Raw genomic sequence first — 8,345 nt, 5'->3', positions numbered from 1 at the left:
TATAGTCCAGGAAGTGGACCAGTTGTTCTCTGGGGAGATTGGAAAGTTGGTCCCTCCTCCCTAACTGGGGGATGGGAGGATATTAATCACCTTTGTGAGATTCAGCTGTCCTCTGGGGTATCTGAAGCTGTAATTGCAGACTTAAGCCCGATTAAGTATAACTTCCATACTCAGTCAGGCCCAGCTAGTCTAGCTCCCTTCTCTTTTGTTAACTCCTAGCTGCCTACACTAACAATATGTGATTTAACAAGCATAGTGGAAGGAAGAAGACACTCCTGGGAATTCTTTTGTGAAGAGTGCACTTCAGATTGAGGCAGGATAGCAGGAAGCGAGGAAAATTCCCTGGCAAGTAGAATGGGGAATTGAGACAGATAGCTGCACAAACTGGCTAAGCAATTAGCAGGCAGGTACAGAAGCCCGGGTGACCTTTCCTCCCCTGGCATATCACTGGTCCTGTGGTTTGGACCCTCCCCTGACCTTTCCCCCCTAGAGATAACATCAAGGCCTCAACTGTATTTCAGCTCCAGGCCCACAAAAGCAGCAAAGCCAGGTGGGTGACACCAGGACCAGCTGCAATGACTAATGACCCCCTTCCCTGGTGCTGACCCATCAGTGGAGACCACAACTCTGAAAGGGCACATTTGGAAAAGCTGATGAATATTCTATTGAGATCTTCCCTGAGACCTTCCCTAAAGCCCTCACTTTGGGAAAGCAGATACAACCCCTTAAGACAAAGCAGCCAGCACGTCCTCTTTGGAGCACACCCACTCAAATCTCCTTTTCCAGGGAATGTTCTTTCTCCTAAACTCTAAGGGTCCTCACAAGAGTTGCAACCAGGGGAGCAATGGGCAGCAGTAGCTTCTCTTGGACTAAATCCCTGAGTCTGTCTCCAAGGGCCCCTTTTCTCTGATGTCCAGTGAGCCGACAGCAGCCCTGCCCAGGCTCACTTCTTTCCCATAACGTTCCTAGAGAGCCAAAGCGGCCTCTCCTAGGCTCAACTCTGGTTGCTTCTTCTACGCTTGGGCCTTCCTTTTTTTAATGTCCCAGCTTTAATAATACTCTCAGAATTACCTGGCCTTGTGTTGGGAAATCTTTCCTACACGAAGTCCAGAACCCACACACTACTGGCTGGCCTTGGAATGAGAACATAAGCAAGAACTCAGGACTGTCTGGCACTGGAACACAGGCTGTCAGACCTAACAAGAACGGAGCCTGCAGGTGAGGACGTGTGGCAGGACTTCCACGGTGCAGAGAGTGAAATTCAGAATGGATACGATTTTTTAGCCACACCTGGCTAAGGGTTGTCATGAGGAGAGATTTAACTGTTGATGTCAGAACTCAGTGTCTTTCCTTTGTACTCAGTTTTATTAATCATGGTTATGCTCACTGAAAATTAAACTTATTCTAGAACGGGTATGTGGGTTCACCCCATTCTTTAGCACACTCTTTCTTACCCAGGAACATGTGTTACCATGAGGGTCTGGCAGCTGTCTGGGGTCCGAGGCAGACCGTGCAGGCTCCAAACGACTAAGGCTTATCATGAAACAGAAACTCTGGACACTGACCTTTGTTTTGGCCTTGATGAAGACAAGATTGGACCTTTTCCACGTTGGGTTGGATGGAGATGGGACATTGGGAACGAAGGAGGGGAGCCTTCTATTTCCACCTGAATAAAGCTTGCCACACCACAGTCTCCTGTGTGTGGGTCTGTGAAATGCTTTACTCGAGATCTCGTGGAAGAACGTGATTTGCACTGGCGACACGGGGAGCTTGGCTTTTCTCAAGTAAAACTATCTTCTGTGGTCTTCATTAAGTCTCTTAGAACCATTTTTGAAGTATCCTAATTTGTGTATGCTATAATTTTTTTTCCTGCTGGGACTATTGATAAAAATATCTATTAAAATTTCATCTATATGGAATTTAATGATTTTTTCTTTAAAAAATATGTTTTTATTGATTTTCTTAGAGAGAGAGGGAGAGAGAGATAGAAACATCAATGATGAGAGAGAATCATAGATCAGCTGCTTCCTGCACAGCCCCTTCCTCCCCACAAGTAGGGATTGAGTCTGCAACCCAAACATGTGCCCTGACCGGGAATTGAACCCTGACCTCCAGGTTCATGGGTCAATGCTCAATCACTGAGCCACACTGGCTGGGCCATGGATGGGATTTTAAAAGAGAGTTATTGCCCTACATTATATGAACTGAGAGGGTTGTGCTGGAAACTGTCTCTTAAAGTAGCACTGGAGTGACATCCACTGGCCAAACAGCCTTGCTGAACCTGTGAGAGACAGCTAACCTCTGATGAGTGACAGAGAAAGAAAACATTTGGAGACAGATACTCTACATAGCAGAATATATCTACTTAAAAAGCAAATGCGTCTGCCTTTAGCAATTTATATCCACTATTAGATACATTTCTTCATGTTATTTTTGAAAATCTATGACACCTATGCCAAACCTGACTGGCAAAAACTCAAAAGCTTGACAATATATTCTCTTGGTAAGGTTGTGGGAAAACAGGTATTTTCCTAATGAAAAATGTTACAACCTCTCTAAAGAGAAATTTGACAGTATCTGCCAAAGCCATATATGCATTTATCCTTTGACCTAGCAACATAAAAATATACACGCACAAGATTATTTATTGCAACATGATTTATAATTGAAAAATACTAAAAACCTAATATTTAATTTATATAAGAGAGTGGTTGAATAAACCATATTACATAGATGTGGTATAGTACTATGCAGGGATACAAAAAGAATGAGTAAGGTCTACATGAACTGATATAAAGTGCTTTTCAGACTATATTGCTAGCAGAGAGAAACAACTTTGAACAACGTTTAGTAATCTTGTTTTTGACCTGATTCAGGAGATAATTGAAATTTTCAGTACTAGAAATTTGTGGTGAATCAGGCATATTCAGGCATAATCAGGCATAATCAGGCATACCTGTCTCTGCCTTCCACTGGCCAGCCCTCCTGACATGCTCACGATTGCAATCTATTGGAGCAGATCAGATAGATAGAAAGGTAGATAGCTAGCTAGATAATAGATGATAGATAGGTAGGTAGATAGATAACAAATGATAGATAGATAACTCACGCAGATAATAAAATGTGTGTCCTGGTTTAGGTGGATGATTTGAACCCCATGCTGTAGTATTCACAGACAAATCACACTTCAGTAGGTGGCAGCAGGTGGACGAGAGTCTAGTAAGTTTTCACTCCAAGATTTTACACTGATCTGTTTGACGTGGACGTGTGTGGATTTAATTCCAGGGTTAGAGTACCTCCCAAGCTGTAAAAGCTGCCGGACTTCTGTAGAGGATTGCTCACACGTCCCTTTCTATGATTGTTCTTCCAACAAACTGGCTATTTTTATTAAATCAGTTAACTTTTTTTTTCATTCTTTTCTCTTTTCTCACTTTAAATTCCAGAGGTACCTTTGTTATAAGTAATATAATTCTGTTATGGTGCTTATTTTATAGATTTATTCCTTCTATTAAGCTCTGGGTTTCTTAACATTTTCCTTAAAAGAAGTCCATTGGTGCCACAGGAACTGGGCACGAGATGCTGTGCACGACTTGGCCAAAGCCGTGAGTGAGCACAGACTGGAGGCAGAAAAGCAGGTGAAGGGTTAGCTGAGGAACAGATATGCATAACCCATGGACACGGACAATAGTGTGTGAAGGCCAAGGGAGCGGGTGGCAGGGGTGGGTAAAGGTGTCAAAGTGGGGGGTAAGGGGGAAATCTGCAATAATGTCAAGATTAAAAATTTTATTTTATTTATTTATTGAATTTGAGAGAGAGAGAGAGAGAGAGAGAGAGAGAGAGAGAAAGAAACACCAATTTGTTGTTCCACTTATTTATGCATTCATTGGTTCCTTCTTATATGTGCCCTGACCTGGGATTGAACCCCAAAGCCTTGGTGAATAGGGCCAATGCTCTAACCAACTGAACTACTCATCCAGGGCTAAAATTTTTAATAAAAATAAAACACACACACACACACACACACACACACACACACACACACACAAAAACACTTTCTGCCTGAGATGCTTCTTCTGCGCCATCTACTGACCAAGCTTAACATTGTGCCAGTTGAGAAAGGAAACATTTAAAAATTTTCATAGACTAGGTGGAAAGGGTGACCCTGCAGCTCAGACAGTAAGTCCATAACCTACTGGCAGTGCCCATATACTTCCCATGGCTGTTCCTCCAACAACTGAACATTAAAAAATATTTTCTCATCCTCTGTCTTTCTCTTCTTCGATATGTAATTCATAAATATGTGCACAATTTTCACTGCTCAATATTTGAATATGTACACATATATACATATGTGTATATATACACATACATATATTTTTTCTTCTATCAAGCTGGAGAGTTCCTTTAAATTTTTCCAACCAGAAAATACAATATTGCCTGTTCTCTCCTGACCCCCTTCATCTGTTATGAAGAAGGAAAAATATAGTTTATCTTTATAATTTGTCTATAAAACAGGCTTCTATAGTCATGATAGATAAATAGATAACTGTATAAGTAGACGGAGGCATATGGATGATCGCATAGCTGGACACATACAGAAAGAGAAAAATAGAAATAGATTAAAAGATGAATGCATACATCGGTATTTTTTCATATGAGGACATTAACATGGTTAAAAATCCCACAATAAGCTTGGCATCCCAATAGAGTATGCAGGTTACAAATATGCTTTTTACTGATGGGAAATTTAAGGTGCATAAATGTGCAAAGAGCCCAAATCATATAATATCTTTTCTTATTGAAAAAAATATGTCTATTTCAGGCAACTTTTAAAATTAAGCTTTACAAGACATCATTTCAGCTGTATAGCATGCTATAGTTCTTTACAAATGAGTGAATTTTATATTCTAGGCAAAGGAAGTAGGTGTCCGGAGTGGACTTCATTGCAAACATATTGCTGAGAGAAATGTTAATAAATGAACAGGTCATTTATCTGAATCCCAGAGCTGGGAGGTAAAAGAACAGTCCATTTAGTTGAGTCCTGGAGCTGAGAGGTGAAGAAAATGCTTTCTCCATACTGGGAACAGTCAAAGGCAAGGTACCAGGCAGAATGACACAGGTTAGCACCCATGACACTGATTCTCAGGTCACGGGTGCCAATGCAAAAATAAAACAAGGTAAAGGAGGCAATTGAAGAATGATTAGTAAATATTAGTCAAGACTCCCCAAACCTCTGAGTGCATGTCTTCCTATTATCTGGGCCACTGATTCTGCTTATTCCATTCTAAAAATATAAGGGCAATCTTATACTACGAAACTAAAGCACATCTTTTTCTTTTGAAATTTGTCCCTCATTCAAATAAGAACATACAAAATTTCATCCCTGTGATTATATAAACTTGACCAGAGACTATGAAATAATTTTCACGAGTCGATATATGGGAAAACCAGACTTAAATTCGAGTCCCATAACTCAGACCATATTCTCATTGTTTTTACCAGACACTCAAAGCTTCCCCTGCACAGCGTCCACAGAGAGTTGGATGAAGCTGATATGGCCGTTGATGTGGTTTTGTAGCCCTTTCTAAACCTTTGCATGCGATGTGGCCTTCGCCTGAAATAGTCTCATTCCTCTCCCATCCCTCTTCCTTCCGTTCAGTCTCCTCCATTCTTTGAGATCAAGCTCGCTTATCATCGCTTCTGGGCTCCCAGGCAGAGTCAGACACGCCTCCCTCTGGTCCCACTTAGAAACTCACACTGCTGGGGGGAGAGGATGAGGTGGGAGCAGACCGGGGAGGGAAAGAAGGCATTGAGGAAGGCTGTGAGGTTTCCAGCTTGGCTTCCGCACAGCATGGTGATGGAGGAATTTTTTGACCCACACTGCCCTCAGGAGGAGTGGTAGGAAGTAAAGGCACAAGAAGGCTGAGTCTAGAACTTAGATTTTTGAGAGAACCCAGAAGTATTTTTTTCTGTCCGGCGGGCTAACTTTGCTCCAGAGGCTGAGGCCATGCCCACACCAATGAAACTGGCTGGTCAATCCAGTGGCCGTGTGTCCCAGATAATCAAGTCTATACCTATCCCCTGAGTCATTCTCACTTTTTCATCACTCGGTAATTACACAAGTGCAACTTGCTTTACTAATAATAGGTCAGTGCAGTTAGAACGAGCAAGTTCATTGTGTAGGCAGGAATGAATGTTTCCATGACAGTAAGCTTTCCTTGTTACACCACTCGCTGCTGCAACTCTCTTCTGATGTGAGGGACTCATCTCTTCACTTAAGCATTTTTCAAGCTGGGCCCTGTACTAGATATTTGAGATACAAAGACTCCCAAGGCTCTCAGGACGTCAAAGTCTGTGGACAAAATTTCAGACTTACAGAAAAGTTGTACGACTAGTACAAATAATTCCCATATATCTTGTATCCAGATGTACCAATGTTTACGCTTTACCGTATTTATTTTCTTTCTTTCTCTCTGCGTACATATATACATATATATGTTTGTGCCTACACACACATATACACACACACTGCCACGAACCATTTGAGAGTAAGTTGCAGGTATATTGTTCTTTGACTTGTAAATATCCTAATGTGTATTTTTTCATAATCACAATATAACCTCAAAATCAGGAAATTAAAACTGATAGAATAAAATGATCTAATCATAGACCTTATTCAGATTTTGTCAACTATCCTAACCATGTCTCTTTTTAAAAAATATATTTTATTGATTTTTTACAGAGAGGAAGGGAGAAGGAGAGTGATAGAGAGTTAGAAACATCAATGAGAGGGAAACATCGATTCAGCTGCCTCTTGCACACTCCCTACTGGGGATGTACCCACAACCAAGGTACATGCCCTTGACCAGAATCGAACCTGGGACCCTTCAGTCTGCAGGCGGACGCTCTATCCACTGAGCCAAACCGTTCAGGGCCTAACCATGTCTCTTATAGCTAAAGAAATCCTGAACCATGTGTTGGGTTCAGTTGTCATGTCTCTTCATCTCCCTTAACCAGCAGCAGTTCCTTATGACATTGACTTTTTTCGATGAGCAGAGGCCAGTTATTTTGTAGAATGTCCCTTATTTTGCGTTTGTCTGATGTTTTCCTCATGATGACATTTAGTTATACCACAGAGAGCTGTGTTTGTTTTAGTGCATAATGTCAGCAGGCACATATGTCAGTTTGTCTCAACGTGGCCTTGGAGCTCTTGAACATTTAGATTTGAGGTAGGAGAGGAGGAGTTTACAATGAGATAGCAAATGAGAGAGCCCAGTAAACTAGGGGAAAACAAGACAAATGTAGTGTCAAGGGACCAAGAAAGAGGGAGCTGCCAACGGCATCAACTGATGCTGAGAAATCGAGTAAGATGAGGACAGAGAAGTGAGCATGGTAAGTGGGAAGATGGCGTTGTTAGTCATCTTGGCAAGAGGTTTCACTAGACTGGGGGCGCCTCCTTTGGAGATGAAGAGAGCATGGGAGGTGGAAAGTGGAGACATCATGTATAGGCATCTCCAAGGCAACACTCCCAAACTGATCTATCTCTTGACACGCCCCCACTCTCTCCCTGTATTCCAATCTCTATTGGGGCCCAAGCTAGGAATCTGGGAGACATTCTCAAATTCTTCCTTTCCTTCAGACCTCATATGCTTTTATTTATAAAGTCACCTCCGTTTCACCTCCTAGATCAGTGATGGCGAACCTATGACACGCGTGTTAGAGGTGACACATGAACTCATTTTTTTTGGTTGATTTTTCTTTGTTAAATGGCATTCAAATATATAAAATAAATATAAAAAATATAAGTGTTTGTTTTACTATGGTTGCAAATATCAAAAAATTTCTATATGTGACACGGCACCAGAGTTAAGTTAGGGTTTTTCAAAATGTTGCTGACACGCCGAGCTCAAAAAGGTTCGCCATCACTATTCATCCATTCCTCACGCTGCTTCCCAAGTATCAGTGTCTGTTGACCTCTCCGAGAACTCTGAGGTCTGAGACTAGCGCGGGAGGCACTAAGTCGAGTCTGTGAGTATCAGAGCAGCCGACGGGGCTGCGGGGAGCCAAGCTGCCGGAGCGTGGCGCGCGTCTCGGTGTCCTTAGCGCGGGTCGGTGGGCAGGAGCCGGGCGCTGAGCGGCTGGACGGGGGCCCCCTCTCCCGGGGCAGAGGCCGGTCTGCAGGGGGTGCACCTGTAAGCAGGTCGGGAAACGGCAGCACACGCGGTAAGCGCCGGAAGGCGGGGGGCGGACGCCCCAGGGACCGCAGCCCCACAGACACTCGCTGCCCTGCGAGCACCGACCCACACCCCGCCTCCCGGGCTCCCCCGCCGGCCCCGCCCACCGCG

This window comes from Myotis myotis, unplaced genomic scaffold (assembly GCF_014108235.1).
Source record: "Myotis myotis isolate mMyoMyo1 unplaced genomic scaffold, mMyoMyo1.p scaffold_m19_p_2, whole genome shotgun sequence".
Classification (NCBI taxonomy): Eukaryota; Metazoa; Chordata; class Mammalia; order Chiroptera; family Vespertilionidae; genus Myotis; species Myotis myotis.
Note: the sequence above shows the minus strand (reverse complement) of the source record.